The sequence below is a fragment of the Lissotriton vulgaris genome, chromosome 2_1, assembly GCF_964263255.1.
Source record: "Lissotriton vulgaris chromosome 2_1, aLisVul1.2, whole genome shotgun sequence".
Taxonomy (NCBI): domain Eukaryota; kingdom Metazoa; phylum Chordata; class Amphibia; order Caudata; family Salamandridae; genus Lissotriton; species Lissotriton vulgaris.
The window spans coordinates 2,085,391,740-2,085,412,761 of record NC_141687.1 but is presented as its reverse complement, the minus strand read 5'-3'; the positions used below and the strand labels follow the sequence as shown (position 1 = coordinate 2,085,412,761).

The 21,022-nt window shown below is 42.9% G+C and overlaps 1 protein-coding gene across 1 annotated transcript in view; it reads left to right on the top strand.

Moving 5' to 3' along the window:
- WDR72 (WD repeat domain 72) overlaps positions 1 to 21,022 on the top strand; it is a 976,411-nt gene that overhangs the window by 757,201 nt on the left and 198,188 nt on the right. The window lies entirely within an intron of this gene.

The window sequence follows — 21,022 nt, the reverse complement described above, 5'->3', positions numbered from 1 at the left end:
TCAAATAGTCATCGTCTGTGAGGTTGTGCGACACGGGTTCCTCTGGATCAGGGAGCTGGGAAGACCACAGCCACATAGGTGCAGTTTGAAAAGACCGAACAGTCTTAGTCGCAATACCTTCACATGGGAGTTGCTGTTGGCGTGGCATAACTCCCAGTCCAGAAAGCAGTGTGGTGGCAAGCCATGTGGCAACCAGAACTGCTCACACTTGCGATCTTCTTCTGGGCACAGTCGAGCTGGGGATGCCTTTTTGCTGCAGCAAGCAATTGGAGCTGCAGGAAGGGCTTCTTATGGCACTACCTCGTTTGGAGAATGGTGCACATGGAGATCTAGGTCAGAGAAGAGCACTGATCTGATCCTCGTTAGGAATGCGCAGGTCCAAAAGTGAAACACTGGACCACTGTAGAGTGTTGCAAGTCCAATAGCAGAGCGGGGGACCATAAGAGAGCCCCTGATGCAGCCTAGACCGCAATTAGGCTACCCTTGGTGAGACCCACTAAATGTAGGGTCCTGCAGCCACTTCAGGGGAGATGGTAAGTCCCTTATAGCCCTGGGACTTCAAGGAAAAACAGGGGGGCAAGTCACCAAGCCATTGGGGTCACTCTGGATACAATCCTTGTCTACAGCAGGGCAAAGATTAACAGGCAGCAAGTCAGCTCAGCAAAGCAGGGAAATCAGTCCCTGGGAAAAGACAGTCACAGCAGAGTGGCAATCCCTCAGTACAGCAGCTTTTACTCCTGCAGAGTTTCTTCCAGGTCTAGAAGTGTACCAAAAGCATGGGGTCAGAGCCCATGTACTTATACCCAAAAAAATTCTTTGATGAAGGGTGACATCACAGGAACGATTAGAAGGGCACACCAATCCCTTTCAGCCCAGCCCTGGCTCGAGACAATCAGTAGTGAGAAATTTAGCACTTTGTGTGAGAGCAGGACACAACCTATGCAAATGCAAAGTGTGAACAACCTCTCCCAGACCAGGATCAATAACAGTATTCCGAATAATTCATTGTGTATTCCCTGTCACACCCAGTCCTTCCTGTGTTGTGGCAGTCTGAAAAGTATGCACCAGGTGTAGCTGTCATCCTAGCTCAGACGTGTATTGGAGTCAGTCTGCAAAGCACAAAGTACAGAAAAATGGACACTTTCTAAAAACAGCCTTTCTAAAATAGTCATGTAAAATCCAACTACACCAGTAAGCAGGATGTATCACTACTTTTCTAAACATATCAAACATGGCAAGGCCACTACTCTCTCTTCGGGAATTACCACTTAAAAGTATATAAGCGAATTCCTAATGCTAGGCTATGAGAGGAGTGTGACTCACAGCATTGATAAATTAAATAGTCTGTTTGTCACTACCAGCAAAGATGATGGATGGAGCTCTGAAACTTTTCAGACACTCACACCCAGTCACAGATCTGGGTTGAATCCATCATCGTTCTTTAGCTTACTTCGCTTCCTCGGTTCAGACCCGGCTATATGCAAATCAGTCTTGACCCTGTGCCTCATGGGAACAGTCAACCCCGTACTGCCAAGCCAGGTCTTCCCTGAACCAGAAAAAAAGCATCCCAGGACCGGTTTCGGGGTAACACCCCTCTTCAGTCAGGCTAGCTTGAATCCAGTGGCAAAGTGAGCAAAGGACCCACGTCTGGGCACACTTTAAAAGCAATTTGAGATACATATGAAGAACACATCATTGATCTCCATATCTTCAAAACATAATGCCTATCTGTCCAAATTGCGTATGATAATGCATTTGTATATTAAATATATCCCATGGCCCAGATGAAGCGACATAGTGTCATGAAATACGTGTAGGCCCCACAACAATATCTCCTAATTTGAAGAATACGGAATTAAAATTGCGATAGGCTAAACATTAAAATATTGAGTTTGCACTAATTTTGCTTTGAGACTTAAGAAAATAGTCAGGGTTATCTGTCCACGTACCATAGCATGTCGATGATGCACTGCAGAAACTATAAAGGGACTAAACTGCAACCTTGTTTGCCGCCGTTTGAAGTGTACATTTTTCGTGCAGGATATTTGTTCAGGTAATTTGACTATTTCCCATGTGTCTGTGTAATTCGCGGAATCAACCCTCAATTTCAACAATGTATTCCTGAGTCTCCTGCAGGTAGTTTTTGTGAAGGCAGAACTGTAATATATTATACAGAGGATAATGTTTTTTGTTCTTGATTTCTTTGCTAAGAAGGTCAGTAGTATAATATTATCAATTGTCGAGCAGCCAGGTTTGAAAACTGTCAGGGCAAAATGGGAATGTGGATTATCACAGCCCAGTCTGTTAGTAAATTAAATAAGTACTTGGCTAATAATTTCCCTTCATAATTTAACATAACTAGAGATAACTTTGGGTATAAGCCTTCTGTCTGTTTTTAAAAAATAGGTTGAGTAATAGACCTTTTCCAGGACTCTGGAATAGACCCTCCAGCAATCATGTGGGGAAATAATTTTAATACCATAGATCTCCACAGGATGGGGGTGTTTTTAGCTTATCTAGTCGTAGCCCATTCAGACCTGCAGCTCTGGAAGGATAAGATCATTTTACCAGTGAGATAATTTCTTTTACAGTAATAGTAAGCTTTATATGTTATACTTAAAACATGATATTGATGTATTATTTGAAGGGTTTGTGGACCCACCTCAAGTAACAGTAACAGTCCTGGTTAGGGTGAATCACTAAAGTCACTAAATAAACCTCCAAATTAATGTGCGCTTAATACTTCAGCTTCTTGGCACAAATCAGTCAAGTTTAACTTAGAGATTGTGGGTAAAGTAATAATGCTGCTCCCAAATAGTAATAAAGTAAATATACAACCCAAAAGAAGTCTCTAACCAATTCAGGAAAATAAAAACATTTTAAAGAAATAAAATGACATAAAAAATCAAATAAGTACAACAATGTGAGATATGAATTTTTGAAGTTTGAATTAAGTAAAGTTCCATAAAGCTCCAAGCGCCATCCACAGTTATCTGGTCATGCTAGACTATGTCAAAAGTTAAGGCAGACCACAATGGAATGCAGGTCAGATACAGACAGGGACCAGGTTCATCCTGGTATAAAGTTTACATTTTGATTTGAAACTGTTATGGAGAAAAAGTGATTGTCGATGAGCCATCAGTGGCACACGCTGGATCTGAACTGAAGTGGGGTTTGGCGACAGCCGTTTTGCTGAAGAGCGAAGTCCAGGTGCAGTCTATGATGAAAGCTATTTTTGTGCCCTAACACAGGCCAGCCATTTGACCCTTTGTGTCACCTCTGGATTTCTGCTTTCAAGGCAAGAAGGTCCAGTCTTCTTCAGGTTCAAGGACACCGCGCTCAGTGTTAAAGTTTAGAAAATCAAAAAACAAGTGTGGTGTCCTTGAAGTGGCACTGAGCTCAGTTTTAAAGGTAAACAAACATTTGAAATGCACAAGATCAAGGACACTGCGCTCAGTGTTAAAGTAAAAAAACAAATAAATAAATGAAGAAACGAAGCGCGGTGATCTTGAAGCGGCGGTATGCTCAGTTTTAAAGGTAAACATACATTTGCAATGCAATAGATCTCGCATTTACCCAAGTTTAACCTATTGGCATTGTCATTTACAATGACAATAGCTTACACTCGTGTACATGCGAGACTTATTGCTTTGCAAATGCTTGTTAAATTTGTTTCATTTCAGATCTTCAAAATATTACATTTTTTATAGTGAGGTAGTTGGTGTTGACACAGTCACACGTTTAGGCTATTATTGAGTGTTAGAAATGGTGTTTCTGGTTGGCTAGGGTATGCACCTAAGCCAGGCAGAACCCACCATTTTAGTCAGGGCAAGTAATTTGCACACCAAAGAGTGTGATCACCCTCTGGTAGCTTGGCGCAGAGCAGGCAGGCTTATCATCAGAGGGAATGTGTAAAGTGCTTGCACAACATACTCCTACAATACACACAATGAATACACCACACAGGAGTATATCAATAGATATAGTATATTGTACATAAAACCAGACCAAAATGACATGAATCAGAAATACTGTGCATACAACGCAATTAATTAGATAGTACTTAGGTAGTACTCATTATCCTGGACAATGCAAGGCAAAACAACATATATCATAGCAGTAGTGCATGTAATGAAAGTGTGTCTAGAGACAAATACATGAATCGCCATAAAAAGCAACTGAGTATTTTCCCAGCTATGCTGTGGTGAGGATTACAAATGAATATTGCTACCTAACCAGTCCTTGTGCAGTTGCTGGCCAAAGAAATACCTGCGGACCCCTCAGTGCTTTACGGTACTACACAGTACAACTCCAATGTAGGATTAGGGATAATCTAATAAGCATGCCCCATAAGGCGTGTCACAGGTTTTCAACACTAAGTAGCACTTGAAATATGGAGGTTACGTTTTAAATCTGGCAAGTACATCACGCACACGAAGTGAAAACAGGAGGTGAGTGCTTGCTCTCAGGGGCTTTCAAATAGTCAGCGTCTGTGAGGTAGTGCGACACGGGTTCCTCGGGATCGGGGAGCTGGGAAGACCACAGCCACATGGGTACAGTTTGAAAAACCGAACAGTCGTAGTCACAATACCTTCACATGGGAGTTGCAGAGGAACTGGACTCATAAAACGCTGTTGGCGTGGCGTAACTCCCAGTCCAGAAAGCAGTGTGGTGGCAGGCCATGTGGCAACCAGAACTGCTCACTCTTGCGATCTTCTTCTGGGCACAGTAGAGCTGGAGATGCCTTTTTGCTGCAGCAAGCAACTGGAGCTGCAGGAAGGGCTTTTTATGGCACTACCTCGTTTGGAGAATGGTGCACATGCAGATCTAAGTCAGAGAAGTGCACTGATCTGATCCTCGTTAGGAATGCGCAGGTCCAAAAGTGAAACACTGGACCACTGTAGAGTGTTGCAAGTCCAATAGCAGAGCGGGGGACCACCAGAGAGCCCCTGATGCAGCCTAGACAGCAATTAGGCTACCCTTGGTGTGACCCACAGAATGTAGGGTCCTGCAGCTACTTCAGGGGAGATGGTAAGTCCCTCATAGCCCTGGGACTTCAAGGAAAAACAGGGGGGCAAGTCACCAACCGTTGGGGTCACTCTGGATACAATCCTCGTCTACAGCAGGGCAAAGATTAGCAAGCAGCAAGTCAGCTCAGCAAAGCAGGGAAATCAGTCCCTGGGAAAAGACAGTCATAGCAGAGTGGCAATCCCTCAGTACAGCAGCTTTTACTCCTGTAGAGTTTCTTCCAGGTCTAGAAGTGTACCAAAAGCTTACCACTTAAAAGTATATAAGCGAATTCCTAATGCTAGGCTATGAGAGGAGTGGGACTCACAGCATTGAAAAATTAAATAGTCTGTTTGTCACTACCAGCAAAGCAAACAGACTGAGATGATGGATGGAGCTCTGAAACTTTTCAGACACTCACCCCCAGTCACAGATCCGGGTTGAATCCATCATTGTTCTTTAGCTTACTTCGCTATATGCAAATCAGTCTTGACCCTGGGAACAGTCAACTCCGTACTGCCAAGCCAGGTCTTCCCTGAACCAGAAACAAGCATCCCGGGACCGGTTTCGGGGTAACACTCCTCTTCAGTCAGGCTAGCTTGAATCCAGTGGCAAAGTGAGCAAAGGACCCACGTCAGGGCACACTTTAAAAGCAATTTGAGGTACATATGAAGAACACATCATTGATCTCCGTATCTTCAAAACATGATGCCTATCTGTCCCAATTGGGTATGATAATGCATTTGTATATTAAATATATCCCATGGCCCTGATGAAGCGACATAGTGTCATGAAATACGTGTAGGCCCCACAAAATTATCTCTTAATTTGAAGAATACGGAATTAAAATTGCGATTGGCTAAACATTAAAATATTGAGTTTGCACTAATTTTGCTCTGAGACTTAAAAAATAGTCAGGGGTTTCTGTCCACGTACCATAACATGTCGATGATGCACTGCAGAAACTATAAAGGGACTAAACTGCAACCTTGTTTGCCGCCGTTTGAAGCGTACATTTTTCGTGCAGGATATTTGTTCAGGTAATTTGACTATTGCCCATGTGTCTGTATATTCGACCAAAAAATGAAGCAGGGCGGAATCAACCCTCAATTTCAACAATGTATTCCTGAGTCTCCTGCAGGTAATTTTTGGGAAGGCAGAACTGTAATATATTATACAGAGGATAATGTTTTTTGTTCTTGATTTCTTTGCTAAGAAGGTCAGTAGTATAATATTATCAGTTGTCGAGCAGCCAGGTTTGAATACTGTCAGGGCAAAATGGGAATGTGGATTATCACAGCCCAGTCTAATAATTTCCCTTCATAGTCTAACATAACTAGAGATAACTTTGGGTATAAGTCTTCTTTCTGTTTTTAAAAAATAGGTTGAGTAATAGACCTTTTCCAAGACTCTGGAATAGACCCTCCAGCAATCATGTGGGGAAATAATTTTAATAACATAGATCTCCACAGGATGTGGGGTGTTTTTAGCTTATCTAGTCGTAGACCATTCAGGCCTGCAGCTCTGGAAGGATAAGATCATTTTACCAGTGAGATAATTTCTTTTACAATAATAAATAAGCTTTATATGTTATACTTAAAACATTATATTGATGTATTATTTGAAGGGTTTGTGTACCCACCTCAAGTAACAGTAACAGTCCTGGTTAGGGTGAATCACTAAAGTCACTAAATAAACCTCCAAATTAACGTCCGCTTAATACTTCAGCTTCTTGGCACAAATCAGTCAAGTTTAACTTAGAGATTGTGGGTAAAGTAATAATGCTGCTCCCAAATAGTAATGAAGTAAATATACAACCCAAGAGAAGTCTCTAACCAATTCAGGGAAATAAAAACATTTTAAAGAAATAAAATGACATAAAAAATCAAATAAGTACAACAATGTGAGATATGAATTTTTGAAGTTTGAATTAAGAAAAGTTCCAAAAAGCTCAAAGCGCCATCCACAGTTATCTGGTCATGCTAGACTATGTCAAAAGTTAAGGCAGACCACAATGGAATGCAGGTCAGATACAGACGGACCAGGTTCATCCTGGTATAAAGTTTACATTTTGATTTGAAACGGTTATGGAGAAAAAGTGATTGTCGATGAGTCATCAGTGGCACACGCTGGATCTGAACTGAAGTGGGGTATGGCGACAGCCGTTGTACTGAAGAGCGAAGTCCAGGTGCAGTCTATGATGTAATCTATTTGTGTTCCCTAACACAGGCCAGCCATTTGACCCTATGTGTCACCTCTGGATTTCTGCTTTCAAGGCAAGAAGGTCCAGTCTTCTTCAGGTTTTTTTGAGAGCAGGGCAGTCCTTCGAATTCCTGACAGGTCCAGGAGTGTTTAATGCCCAGTGCCAGCCTATGGGTGAAGGGCAAGCCTTTGTCTACCCCTAAATCAGTTTTACTTCTAACACATGGTTTGGTGCCAGCCTGACTATAGAGACAAAGGGAAGATGGGCCTAGGTGCGATCTTCATCTGCAAGTGACAAGGTAAAAATTCTGTGAAGCTCAGGAAAAGAGTCAGCTCTAGGCCACCCTGTCAAGGGACGAGTCCCCTTCCCCACACCAAGAGCCCTTTGAACACTGTTTGGGAGCAATATACCTTGCGGTCTGGTGAAAGCTGGGTGCTGACATGAATTGAAAAGGAGAAAATAGCAAACCAATTGATGGTATTTTTGCCCTTGTTACAACCTCATTTTACATAATCATTACATGAACATTAATAATTCACTTAGACAATAACGTATGCAAAATATATGATTATTTTATTTTTCTAATTCTTTGGTTTCATTTTTTTTTAAAAACTTTTTTCCATTTTTGACAATGATTCATAGAGTAACTATAATAGTTCATATCAGTAACAATAAATAACATATAGTGCCTCTTGTGAACAAACATGCAACAAGCTGGGTACTGACAAGAAATAGTACTGGCTTTAGGCAAGAAAATTACAACTTTTCAAAAGTGTCATTTTCAAAATAGTTACATAAAATTGACTATGATCCATTAAGTTGGACTTTATATTACTAATAAAATGAATTTCTTAATGATTTTTCTAGCTGCTCTCAAATAGGGGTGGGCAGAGCTTGCAGAGGTGCACCCGGCGGAATTCCAGAGAGTTGCTGTGTGCAGGCAGAATTAATCAAACTTTTGTGTTATAACTTATGTGCATGCAGGGTAACTGTGTGATCCGACCAGACCATGGAGTAGGCCCTGCTTATGATGAGATGTTGTGTTTGCACCACAGTTTTTTTTGCCTGGCCATCCCGTCTTGCAGTCAGCTCGATGAGGGGCATGACCCTGGGGTTGCTGTGAGGTAATGCCTCTTGAGGCTCACCGCAGCCAGTTGTCACAGCTCAACAAGTGGTAACCAGGGCACAGGCTCTGCCTGGGGACACTGTATGTGTCTGTACTTCCTCCCTCCGGGGGGGGGGGGGGGGGGGCAGTCTCACCCACCTTCCCAGGCCAGAAACAGAGAGCGCCTTATCTCATCTCCGAAGTCTGCACCAGACTCTTCCGAGTCCACGGCCAGGAATCAAGTGTTGAACACACAGTCATGGCCCAACGAAGTGCCACAGAGTCTTCACACCACCTGTGGAGGGCAAGAACCTCCTCCTGCGGACTCTGTGCTTCTTTACATGCATGATACCCCTGCCTGCAAGAGGAAGTTGAGCGATGACAGCTTTAGTCTGCAGACATCGCTGGTAGACTGAGCCCGTCTTCCCCCTCTTAGTCCCATTCAGCGTGTTCCCTGCAGCTGTTTCTAGTTCCCAGGCACCAGCCTCTGCAGTGGTTTGCTGGCTGCTCTGCGGGTGACGCTTGCTGCATCTGGAAACAGAAGTATTGCTTATTGCTATTTCTGCTTGTGGGTGGAGGAATTCCAACTTCTTGTATCCTGACCTGAATATCCTCAAAAATGATGTAGAAAAACAATTGATGGACAGAATGCTGCACAATGTCAAACCTTCACCCCAGTACAGAGATCTGGGCCTAAATCAATTGTTCTTTTACTCCCCCTGCCATCCCAGGGGTGATGCCCTGAAACCTGTCCCAGGATCCTTTTTTCCTGTCCAGAAAGGACCTGGCTTGACAGTTCGGGCTGGACTGTTCCCATGGGGAACAGGGTCAAGACTGGTTTACATTCGGTTGGGTCCAAACTGGGATGGTGTGGTGAGCAAAAGAACAATGGATTAAATCCAGATCTGGGTGACTGGGGATAACTGTTTGTTTTGTTCAGCATTTCATCTATCAATTGTTCGATTTGCATTTGTTGCTCTAAGTGGGAAAGGTATGCCGAGACGAGGGTCCCTTGCTCGCTGCATCACTGGACTCAAGCTAGCATGGCTGATGAGGGGTGATGCCCCGAAACAGTCCCAGGATGCTTGTTTCCAGTCCAGAGAGGACCTGGCTTGGCAGGTCAGGTTGGACTGTTCCCATGAGAACAGAGTCAAGACTAATTTGCATATGGCTGGGTCCAAGCTCGGGTGGCTTGGTGAGCAAAAGAACAATGGAATAAACCCAGATGTTTGTGACTGGGGCTGAATTTTTGCACCATTCAGCATTCTGTCCATCAATTGTTCCATTTGTATTTATCTTCAAAAATGACTCCTTACCGTATCACAAGCATCTTTTTCCTGCCTTCCCAGAGTCTGTGCCAGGGACATTGTCTCCAGCTCCGATCTCCTGCAGAGAGTGACACATGTGGCGCTAAGAGGGAGGAAATTACTTGCCTGGCTTTCAAGAACTAGGGGTGAGCGAAGCACCCTGCTGAACTCCGCACTCCAAGTTGAGCGCGGAGTCCCAAAAGCTCCACAAATTCTGCCGGCAGAGCGGAGCCTGCCGCCAACCCCTACTCTCAAACTGAGATTAAGCACTATAAGTGTTTATAGTGTTATTCATTTTTCTTAGGGAGAGCCAGCCTTGCCACAGTAAACAAAATGACTTTGAAGGTTTATCACTGCCATGGCACGTTGACCGATAAATATGCAAGTCCTCATTTTTAAATTCCCTATAGACATTAAAGGCCTAACATAGGGGTCATTTCTAAATATAAAAAAAGGATTAGGCCAGGCAAAATGTTTTTTACCAGGCCAAAATGGCAGTTTATACCCAGGCTACAGTGGCAGGCCTGGAGACATGTTTTACATGTATTTCAGTAGGTGACACAATGAGTGCTACACAACACTAGTAGCATTTAATTTACAGATAGATTTTGGATGCAAGTGGTACTATATACTAGTGAATTACAAGTAAATTAAATGTGTCAATTAGGGGTATGCCAATTCTAACATGTTTAGAGAGGAGAACACCAGCACTCTACACCTGGTTAGCAGAAATAAAGTGCAGAGTCATATGCGCAGTAAAAATGAGTTCAGACAAAGAAAGGAAAAATCTGGAGAAATACCACACAAAAGATAGTCATTTCCAACACTACCTTTTGGTTATGAATGTGTTATGTTTGGTTTTGGTATAGTTGGTTCAAGAAGAATATGTCTCACTGAAACTGTGAAATGTGTGTGTATACCTATTCACTAGGTGGCATTATAAGCTGTAATGATAATGCGTTGAGCTGGTATCTTGCATGCTTTGCCTATGGCTGAATACCTCACGAAATATTTTCCTACAGATAATCCATGTGTAATAAGCATATTTCCCATACATGTGACAAAAACTACATGTGTTTGCATTGTAAAAACAATGCAATTGTTCACTCGTTGGTGTTGGGGAGTACTTGTTTACTAGTGAAGAGCAAAATGCTGCTAAAAAAATAAATAAACAAGCATTAGCAAAAGCCAATACGTCTCACATATGCAAGAGGGATCACTGACATAATATCGAATTCACAAATATAGAATTAGCAAAATATCGAAGAAAAAATATAGAATGCAAAAATATTGAAGAAAAAATATAGAATGCAAAAATATCTAATTCCTATCTACAAATAGGTAAGTACAAAAATATTGAATCAAAAATATCGTTTTAAAAAATAAAGTTGGGCAAAATATAGATTTTTTTTTAAATGTCTTAAAAGTAATTTAAAATTCATGAAATAGTAAATATAACATTTACTATTACCACTCCAGTCAGTACAACAGTAGGGAAAACGTTGGATAGCGTATGGGTAAAAATTACTATTCCCACTCCAGAGAGTGCAACAGTAGGGAAAGCGTTGGATAGCGTAGGGGTGAAAATTACTATTCCCACTCCAGAGGGTGCAACAGTAGGGAAAGCGTTGGAGAGCGTAGGGGTAAAAATTACTATTCAATATTAAATTACTTACCTTCAATTCGATATTTTTCACCACTATATTCTGTCCATTCGATATTTTGTCCATTCTATATTTTGACTTCGATATTTTGTTAATTCTATATTTTGAATTCAATATTTTGTCTTGTTACCATACAAGAGTACTTTGCTTCGACAATGAGTTTTTCCATGTTGTACACAAGTGTGGAGGCTGTTCAGCATGGCTAAAGGTTGGTGGCGTGAAATGTCCTAGAGCGGAGTGGGAAAGGTGGAGTGTCATAGACTGGATTTGTTGGAGGACAGTGCCCTAGATTTGGGGGAGTAGAGCTGGGTAGAGGTGAGTAGAGTTCAGTAGAGTTGGGTAGAGGTGGCAAAGAGTGTCCGGGAGTGGAGTGGAGTGGAGTGGAGTGGAGTGGAGTGGAGTGGAGTGGAATAGGAATAGGGTGTAGTGGGTTGAGGTACTGGGGTGGACTGAAATGGAGTAAATTGGGGTGGATTGGGTTGGGGTAGAGTGGTTTGATTGCAGTAGAGTGTATTGGAGTGGGTGGACAGGATGGAATGGGTTGTATTGTATTGGGGTGGATTGAAATGGGGTGAGGTGGATGGTTTGGGGTAGATTGCAGTGGGGCGGATTAGTTTGGTTTGGGGCAGGATAGATTGGATTAGGGTGGGGTGGATTTGAATTAGAGTAGGGTGGTTTTTAGAGGGGCAAATTAGAATAGAGGGGTGGATTGGACTGGATTGCAGTGGGGTAGATTGGATTGGGGTAGTGTGGATTGGATTGGGGGGAATTGGATTGGACTGGACTGGACTGGAGTGGGGTGGATTGGATTGGAGGGGGGTGAACTGGAGTGCGTTGGGCTGGATGGTTTGCATTGAATGGAGTGGAGTGAACTGGGATGTGGTGGATTGGATTGAAGTAGAGTGGGGTGGATTGGACTGCGGTGAAGGAGGGGCGGTTGAAGTGGACTGGATGGGGTGGATTGGATTGGAGTGGGTTGGATTGAAATGGGGTGAGATGCATTGGATTGGGGTGTGATGGAATAGAATAGGGTGAATTGGAGTGAGTGAATTGGATTAGCTGGTGGGACAGGGGATTTGAGTGTGGTAGATTGGACTGGGGTGGATTGGATCGGCTTGGGGTAGAGTGAACTGGATTGGGATGGGGTGGGTCGGAGTTGGGTAGATTGGATTTGACTGGATTGTAGTGGGGTGGATTGGATTGGATGAGAGTGGGGTGGATTGGGGTGGGTGGGGTGGATAAGATTGGGTCAGACTGGATTGGGGAAGATTGTTTTAGATTGTAGTGGGGCAAAATGTTTTGGATTGTAGTGGGGCAGATTATTTTGGATTGGAATGGGGCAGATTTGAGTGGGGCAGACTGTTTGGGATTGCAGTGGGCATATTGTTTTGGACTGGATTGTGGCAGATGGTTTTGGAGTGGATTGGGACAGATTGCATTGTATTGAGTGGAGCGGATTTGTTTGTATTGAGTGGGGCAGATTGTTTTGGGTTGTAGTAGGGTAGATTGGTGTGGGGCAGAATGTTATGGATTGGAGTGTTGCAGATTGTGATTTGAGTGTGGCAGGTTGTTTGGGATTGGAGTGGGCAGATTGTTTTGGATTGGAGTGTTGCAGATTGTTTTGGAATGTAATGGGACAGACTGCTTTGGATTGAGTGGGGCAGATTGTTTTGGATTGGGGTGGGATTGATTGGAGTGGGGTAAATTGGGGGAGGGAGTGGTAGGATTGTATTGGGATGAGTTGGAAATGGATTGTATTGGGGTAGATTAGATTGAGGTGGATTGGATTGAGGTGAATTGGATTGGTGTGGGGTGCATTGAATTAGAATAGGTTGGATTGTGGTGGTTTGGAGTGGGGTGAATTGTAATGGAAGTGGTAGATTTGGGTAAGATAGATTGTTTTGGAGTGGGGCAGATGGGAGTAGGGTGGATTGTTTTGGACTTGAGCGGGGCAGATTGTTTTGGACTGGAGTGGGGTAGATTGTAGTGGGGTAGATTGTAGTTGTGCATATTGTTTTGGATTGGAGTGGGGCAGACTCTTTTGGATTGGAGTGGGGCAGACTCTTTTGGATTGGAGTGGGGCAGACTCTTTTGCATTGGAGTGGGGCAGACTCTTTTGCATTGGAGTGGGGCAGACTCTTTTGCATTGGAGTGGGGCAGACTCTTTTGCATTGGAGTGGGGCAGACTCTTTTGCATTGGAGTGGGGCAGACTCTTTTGCATTGGAGTGTGGCAGACTCTTTTGCATTGGAGTGGGGCAGACTCTTTTGCATTGGAGTGGGGCAGACTCTTTTGCATTGGAGTGGGGCAGACTCTTTTGCATTGGAGTGAGGCGGATTGCTTTAGATTGAGTAGAGCAGAGTGGAGTGGATTGGGGCAGATTGAACTGTGGCAGATTGTTTCAGACTGGAGTGGGGCAGATTGGAGTGATGCCGATTATTTTGGATTGGAGTGGGCAGATTGGAGTGAGGCAGACTGGAGTGAGATGGATTAGTGTGGCACGGATAATAATAATCTATATTTGTAAAGCGTGAACATATAACCCCTTGACTCCTTCGCCCCGGGGGTAATTCCCCCATGGTGCGGGGGTGGAGAGGGAGCATGGCATTGCAGTGCTTTTGACGAGCCCAGCTCATCATGAGGCACAGTGGAGCTGTGCTCATGACGAGCTGGGCTCGTCACAACTCCGCCCACTGATTGATTCTCCCGCACAGGTGGGGAATTGATTGCGCGTGGGCGGGCCACAGTCGTTATGACGAGCCCAGCTCGTCATGAGCACAGCTCCACTGTGCCTTATGACGAGCTGGGCTCCTCATAAGCATGGAAGGGGTTTCAAGGCACTGGGGGCTGTTGGGGAAATTGAGTGAGCAATTGCCCAGAGTCACTTGGTGGTGAGCTGAGATTCTGCCGGAGATCAAACCATGAGCCCCACACTCTGGAGTTAGCCGCTGTGGCTGCTGTGCCATAACCTCTCCCTCACTGAAGTGGGCAGACTTTTTGTAATTGGGGTGATGCAGATTGTTTTGCATTGGAGTAGGGCAAATTGAAGTGAGCCAGATTGCTTAAGATTCAGTAGGGCATATTGTTTCGGACTGGACTGGGGTAGGTTGTTTTGGACTGAAGTGGAGCAGATTGTTTTGGATTGGAGTGGAGAAGATTGCTTTGGACTTGAGTGTGGCAGATTATAGTGGAGCAGATTGTTTTAGAATGGGGCAGATTATTTTGAATTGGAGTGGTGCAGATTGGAGTGTGGAAGATTAGAGTAGGGTGGATTGTTTTGACTGGAGTAGAGCAGATTCCTTTCGATTGGAATGGGCCAGATTGAAATGGGAGGATTGGACTGCAGTGAATTGAAGTGGATTGGATTGAGGTGAGGGGTTTGGATTGGAGTGGGGTGGATTGGATTGGATTTGTCTGGATTGGATTGGATTGAGTGGGGCGAGGTGGGCTGGTTCTGCATGAATTGAAGTGGGGTAGATTGGAGCGGGGAACGATTGTGTTAAAGCTTCATTTCTAAAATGGCACATAGGAAAGAAACAATGTCGCTTTGCAATAAAATAATCCTCATCTTTTTAGACCGTGCCCACGAGCAAAAACAAAAGAAAACCTCAGTGCAAATTGAGAAAAGAAGACTTTGCAAAAATAATTGAAAATTAACTATAGAAAATAAATCTTTTCAATTTTGTTTGTTCTTCTGGGAACGTTTTTGCCAGTCACATGCTTTCTGTTTCAAGGGCACTAACAATAAAACAGAGCAAACTAGTACCTCTATCATGTCGGGCAACGCAGATGCGCACCGATTATGTTGAAGCAAGCATTGCTTTACCCCTGCTCCGCAGCGATGACTGGAAACGATGTTAGGCCTGCTTTTACTAATTACGAGGCAGTAAAGAAGAGTGCCATCCAAGCCCTTTTTGGATAAAAGAGTGTCCCGTAAGCGAGACGTGTGCACTAGTGTATTATCTCGCTGGCTCGACCCAAAAAAGGAGGTGCTGCAAATTTGGAAGCCAACTCTCTGGCAAGAACGGATATTTTTTATTGCCACTTTGTTTATGGTGAGCAATTGAACTTCCATGGCTCAAGCAAACTGCAAGAAAGTGATCGTTGACTGGGTAGGAGCAAAAAGTGGCAGGCATTATTCATTTTTGCTAATCTTTTTCAATTGGGAAGCCACACTTTCCACGTACTAGATCGACAATGCTTGCCAAATGGCTTTGGAAAAATGCGTGCATGCCACCCCCGTACATCCTATTCACTGTGCTGGAAAGGAGCAGTTTCCCACTTTCTTCTGCATCCTCTTGTAATGTAGATGAGGCCAGCCGAGAGATGCCCCAACCTTCTGACTTTAGGAGGGGTCTCCACTCTCAGACTCCACGTCAGTTCGCCTGAGCTGAAGCATTTTGATGCTACGAGGAGGCCTGAGCAGTCGATAGCTGCCATGGTCTCCTGCAATAGCGTGAGGCCAAATGCTGCAAGTGGTACAGGATTATCTTTTCTCCTCAGAGGGCTTTATAGAACGGATTACACAGTATTGCAAGAAAATATTCTCACATTAAGTTGATAATTGTAAACATTTCTTTAAGAAAATAAAACTCAATTTGAATGCTGGACTGGATGTACACTATATTTGAATTACTCAGTGGTTTGTGGTCCATGTTGGCTGTTGCCTAATCTCTATGGTCACTCTTTATGTGTCTATTTGTACACACTTTGTTTTATTACCTACATATTTTGATTATATGGCTCTTGCCGGCTATGTTACTTTTCGTTCATTTTGCCAATTAAATGACGCATGTGGTGCTGGCATGCTCGAAAAAGGCAGTATTTGGTTGGGTTGAATTTGGCTGAGAGATGAACGCGTTTACTATCTGCTGCTGTTAAACTCCAATTCTTTCAAGAGTAGTGCTGAGAATATCCACTGATGTATCCCGCTCAATTGGAGAGGTTAATGTTGACAATGAAGATCAATAAATCTTTATGGTCTGGTACTCTCCCAAGTCCCCTCTTTCTACTTGTTTTACTTACGGCCATCCCTTGCCTGGATGAAGTCTCCCTCCCTCCTTCAAGTCAAGTATTGAGACCACATCAATTTGGGATTTTTTGGAGTAGGGGGGAATAACCCCCCCGGCCGTATTTATTACAAAATTAAAAAACATTATTTATTAACATTATTTACAATTACGCAGAAAGGCCAGATACATTGGTAGCCCGATGATGTCACATGGCTAACCTTAACTCTAATACACATGACACTCCTTCTATAACTCTAACAATGCATATATACACTTTCTGCATGTCCCCTCTAGAGCCTACGGCAAGGTCAATGACTGGCAGCTTTCTGATCCCCGCAAACTACGAGAAATTACTATGCCGGAGTCAGCTTGCGCAAGGGGTACAGCTTATCGGACAGATATTTTCCACTGGGCCCCCCCTGCGCCCAGTGCCTTAAACTCCATAACGGGGGCTGCAGAAACTCTGCATGCTTGCGCCCTGATGCGCATGCGCGTGCGGGGGTGGCCACAGGCTCACTGGGAAGAAAGACCCCCCCAACCCCTGCACCCCGACAGCCTTTTAACAGTGGGCGCTGGCCAGTCTAAACGGGTCTGTCCCTGCTGGTGTGTGCCCGTGTGAACCAGAAGCACTAAAGTGCTTCCGGTTCACCCCGCCGTAGCCGCCACTGTAGGCAAATGGGGGAGGTGGGGGTGCTCCCCCCTCCTCCTTTCTCCCGGGGACGGGTTCGACCGCCATAAGGGCGGCGCGACTATTGTAGTGCTGGGCCTGTTCATAGGTTTACCGAAAAAAATCTACTTTGGTGCCTGTTCTTTAAGGTAAGTGGGCCCTACTTGTCTTCAAACAGGCTTAGCTTTTGAGTTTGTCCGCAGACAGTAAATCATAACGTGCAGCACTGTTTGCAGAAGCACATCTCTATCACAGGTTTCTATTGTGTCGCAGTGTGGAAGACATTTCGGCAAGAGTATTGTTTGGTCTCTAATTCTGGGTAGACATAGTCCTCAGTATCTTAAACTATTATCTGGTCTTTATGGATCTTGCTAGCAGCATGCTCTCATAGACTCCATTGCATTGTTTGTTCCTTAATGTATGGATGAGCAATAATCCACAGCCATGCAGTGTGAGTCTGTTCTAAGCAGCAACATTGCTTTGTAAGCTGGGCTCCTTTTTATAGTCTTACTTTTATTTTATGTGGTGAAATAGCACCCCCTCCCAGATCTCAAAGAAATCACTCAATTCTACAATATAGTATTACACTGCAAGACATTGTGCATTTTTGGAAACAGCAAACAACTTTTCATTGCCCAACTTGAAAGAATAACAATGGAGCTAAAGCATTAGGGCATTGCTCTAGTGTATTGTGTTGCTTTGCTAACTACTTTTTTGCATGACGGAGCAAATTTGCAGTGTATATACATGTGTATGTATAAATAGATTTTTGAGACCCGTCTTACTGGTTTCTCCCTCTGTCCCTCTTAAATATGCCCACAGGACTAGATTTACCTTACCTGGAAGATTATTTACCCATTGTCATTATGGATTTCGGTTTTGTCCAAACAGGTTTACCAGGCCTGTTATCTCAGATTGTTTGTTCCTGGATGACGCACATAAGATTCAGTGCCCTGGATATAGGAAAATTGTATGTGATGATCTTGGTAGGCCAGAAATATTCCATGACCCAAAATCACAAGTGAAGCTGTACCAGGCTGGGGTAAAAGCCCCATGCTTTCCTTTTCGAGGGTACTTGATGAAGGATAAGGAGCTTTTAATGCCAATGGTGGGATCACATATTTTTTAAAGTCTTAAAATAATTGAACCATATCTCTCCTTTGTAAGAGGCATGGGCACACAGATTTCTTTTGACACAATTCCGATTCAGAATTGTTCATGTCCTTGCTCGCTTTCCAATGGTCATGGCAATGGCGGACCTACTTCCTCCCTCCCCGCCCAAGTGATCAGATATCAATTCATTCTACAATGCACTTTGTACTGCTCTGCTAGCATTATACTGCTCCTAGGAAACACTAGTTGAGTCCACTTCTTAAACCAATACATTTTGCATACTTTCGAAAGCCATGCTAGATTTACAAATGTTGCCTGGTGAGCTTAAATGTTTTTCTGTGATTAGTTTTTAAATATTGCCATCAGGCAAAAAACAATATATCAGCATAATGTAGTCTCACTTAGTATACGCTCTTAATTGTGTGACTGGTGTGTTGTACAAAACTATATTAAATGTTATTGTTCTGCATACATATGCAATTAGCTTTTAAAATGTGTATCTGCTCTTTTGTACATTTTTATGAACGTATATATTTGTATGATTATTTGGCTGATTAAAGAAATGTAAAGAGGTTTTTCAGATAAATGTTTAAATGGTTACTACAGAAAACATTAATTTAATAAATGGCTAAAAGACAATACCAATAAAGAGGCAAAGTCAAGGAATTGTATTATTTGGCAACTTTATCTGCAATATATCTTCAGTGCTCTATAATAATAATTATTAAATGAAGTAGAAGTTTAGGAAACGAGCTAAACATATTTAGGGAAGTTAAGCCATGCTTGATGCTAGGCCAGAAGTAAGTTTGAATGAGTGGCATTCATTTGAGAAACAGAGTACAAAAGTTTAGGTGGATACCTTCTTGCAAGTGAAATTCAGTTTGTGTTAGGTATTTAAGATGTTTTTCAATGCACACGTTTTAAATGTCTTTCTTCAAGAGAGAGAAAAACGAAAGAGCTTTTTATATGAGGAGGTAGTTTTGAATAAGTGGGCATCCACCTTAATATCTGTACTCTTTCTGAAATGTACATGTAAGTCTGATCAATATCACAAAATTGGATCGATTTGTCGGCACCCTGGGCAGTGCAAGAATTTACATGTGACGCAGTTACATATCTGGTATCGTTATGTCCTATTGCCCTTAGGTGTTCATAAATCCTTTCTTTCAATGTTTTGATTGTGCTGCCTATATAGAAACTGCCACATTTGCACTTGATTATATAGATTACAAAGCCGCTATTGCAGTTAATCATCTGTCTGATCGTAAACTCCTTTCCCATGTAACTATGGAATGACTTAGTGTTATTCATAGCCAAAGGACATATCTTGCAACCTCCGCATCTGTAGAACCCCACACATCTCTGTGTCGGCCAGTCTGCTGTTCTTTCTATTTGTTTCGGATAGCTGGGATTAATCCAGGACTTGATATTTCTACAGCGCCTACAGGTTATCAGTGGAGATTTAGTGATATATTTACCCAGTGTTTTGTCACTGCTCAGTACCCTCCAATGTTTTTTCATGCTATTTCTCAATCTAACTGCTGCATCATTGTAGTCAGTGATCAGTCTAACCTATGTGCAGTGTCTTGGCGTTTGTCATGTCTGTCTTTTAGCGCATCACTCCTCACCGTAGTGGTGATTTTGCGTTCTGCTTCTCTGATAGTGTGTGTGCTATATCCTCTAGCTTTAAATCTCAATTTCAGATTGTCCTTACAGTCAATGAAATCACTGTCTTTGCTGCAATTTCTTCTTGCCTGGGTTAGTTCTCCAAAGGGGATAGACTCAATTTGATGTCTCGGATGGGAGCTTCCAGCATGCAAAACTGCATTGTATGATGTGGGTTTGCGGTATAGTTTACTCTGTATTCAACCATCTTCAATAAAGAGTGTCAAATCTAGAAACTCGATCTGAGTAGTACTTATAGTATAGGTTAAGTGGATTCCCATATTATTGGAGTTGAGATAATCACAAAAGTGGGTTAGGTTGATCATGTCTCTGATTTCCCTATTTAAGGCCAAAATGTAAATGTAATTATATACTCTCTCCTTATGGTAAAGGTTTACTGTTGTCATTCAGTGTCATCTTAAGGATTTTGTGGGTTCTGGGCTAGAAGGATTTTGGGTTTCCCTGTTTGGAGCAACTTTAAATGTTATTACCCATTGTATTGCTAATTCTAGTCCGATGATGCCGAACACGCTTGAATGTTATGTTAAGGATGGAGATCCAGAAAAACACAGAAGTGAGCTGGAGCGAAAGTCACTATTCTAAGGGCTCTTTGATAGGTGGTGGCACTGGGCTGTTGCCCACTCTTCCATGCTCCAAATAGTCTCTGTTGGCATTATACTCAAAACGTTATTTAAACTCAACATTGGAGTACATGAAATTTGTCACCTGAGACTTGAATAGTGTCACTTACCAAGCCCTTAATTATATAACATTATAATAAATATACTGACAGGATTAATGTCACAAAACCAAACCTGTTCAAGACAGTTAGCAGAATCGGTTTAGTTTATCTCATTTCTTCCGGTGCTGCACTTTCCTCGGTACTGAACATTAGCACATGTTTTTATAAATAGACATATAAGCTGCAGATTGTCACTAACGTTCTGCATGAGGAACACTCTCAAAGCAATGAAAGTTGCAGACAAATTCGATGGTCTTTGTTTTGGTTTGAGTCTCTGGGAGGATAACTTGTTTCCATTCATAGATAGATACATCCACAGCATCTTGCCAGAAGTGTCTGACTATTTTAACAGGACTTTTGAGGAGCACAAACCTGTCTAAGCAATACTGTAGCCAAACGGATTTCTGTGGCCTTCAACAGCAGACTAACTTCTATATTTAGAACAAATTGCAACTGCACAGGGTCCATTTTTTAGCCATTGTTACAAGGCATTGTTAAAAAAGCCATATCTAGCACCCTGTATGCCGGGGTCACCAAG